This window comes from Octopus bimaculoides, chromosome 10 (assembly GCF_001194135.2).
Source record: "Octopus bimaculoides isolate UCB-OBI-ISO-001 chromosome 10, ASM119413v2, whole genome shotgun sequence".
Taxonomy (NCBI): Eukaryota; Metazoa; Mollusca; class Cephalopoda; order Octopoda; family Octopodidae; genus Octopus; species Octopus bimaculoides.
This window is the reverse complement of record NC_068990.1, coordinates 40,099,777-40,101,742: the sequence shown is the minus strand read 5'-3', so window position 1 is coordinate 40,101,742 and position 1,966 is coordinate 40,099,777.

Below are 1,966 nucleotides of genomic sequence, written 5' to 3'. Positions count from 1 at the left end.
ATATATATATATATATATATATATATATATATACACATTCATATATGTGTATGTATGTGTGTGTAAATCAATATATTAATATTAATAGATTTACATTATTAATAGCAATGTGAAAAAGCAGTGTGAGGAAGCAATCATGGCTATCGCTGGTGAAAAGAAATGTTGCATGTGTGTATCTATGTGCATGTTTTATGTATATATATGTCTGCTTGTATACATAAATACAATTATATGCATTTATACATACACACGCATACATGTATAGATTATTATTATTATTATTATTATTATTATTATTATTATTATTATTATTATTATTATCATTATCATTATTATTATTATTATTATCATCATCATCATCATCATCATCATCATCATCATCATCATCATCATCATCATCATCATCATCATCATCATTGAGTAATAGAGCAGTGCATGCCATCAAAGTGACACTGGGGTAAAATATACGAAGACCAATATACCCATCATGACTACCCATCTGGTAAGGGTACACTAGACACATGCATCACAACCATATGTGCGCAACATGGTGATCTCATATCAAGATAAACTGCGCACGACCTTGCAGGTGGGACCCAGTTGAATTTTTCCTCAGATCGAGTAGTCAATCCCGTTCAAAATGTCCCTGAATAAATGTTGTTTCGGGATGTTGAACGAAACACCCATGTTTCCAGATGTGAATTATTCAAACCCCAAAGAATTCCTCTCAACACGTGGCTATGATGCTCCCCCACTACTTCCCACTACTTCTGCCCGTGATCAGAGATGCACATATCGTCAGCCACCAAGGGACAAGCTCAACTGGTTACGGTCAAGCAACTGACAAGCAAATCTGTGGTATTGAGCAGAATATTTGCTGTAGCCTATCTTTTATACCAAGATAAATCTATGTACATGATAATACTTCCAATGAATTAAGATCAGAAGCCATGAGAGCCACTGTCTGGTACTGCATCAGGGCTTATTATTAGGTTGTTTCAAATGAAATGTCGTATTTGAAAGGTAATAATAAAATGTTTCAGAAGTGTTAGAGAACTGATTTATCTAATCAAGGTATGATCCATGTTCATTTATGACGTTTACCCAATATTTCCCTATGTCATATATTCCATCTTTAAAAAAAAAATATTCATCTTTTGCTGTGATAAACTGTCTGAATGTTTCAATTACCTCTTCTCTTTTGAAGATACTCAATAAACACAATGCCTTTTGCATCCTCCAAAACAGAGGCCATCGCTGTCCATGCAGATGAAACGACCTCAGTCTTCTTTGGAGCAGGTGAGGACGGGTGCTTTCACAAATTTTGTTCCTTTTCAAGTGAGGTCGCTACAAGTTACTTTTAAAGTCTTCTTTGAACAGACATCAGTTTGTCTGGAAAGAAACAATGCAGTTATTAATAAAATAAGTTGAAATGAATGCATACAATATTTCACAGTTCTAGCATTACTCCTTAATAGTCAGCCTATGAAATTTCAGCTCACACTCGTATATCATCGTCCTCATTTTTCACCTATAGTATATGGTGGCATGATGGCCTTTGTAATACCAACATCTTTACAAACTCTACCGGGTGAATTATTTTCTGGCAAGAGAAGAATTATTTTCGGAAAGAGTAGAGTTCTCTCAAACTTTGCTCTCTCTCTACGCGATTTTCTAATTACTTTATAGAATGTACTAGATGTACAGGTATCAATTCATTACGGCCGTTTCAAGTGGCTCCTTTAATTGATTAAGGAAAATATTACATCAATTTGAAAGAAACCGTTCTCATCAGATGACAGCTTAGACGTCAAACAAAGGATATAGCCATTTTTTAAGCATATTTATATCAATAAAAGAACTCAAAATATTTGCCTTGTTTCTTTGTCATATTTGTGGCGGAATGAGTTTAGAAAATAATGCATACCATAATTTAGAGAGTAGCAGAGAAAATAGTGTGTGTGTG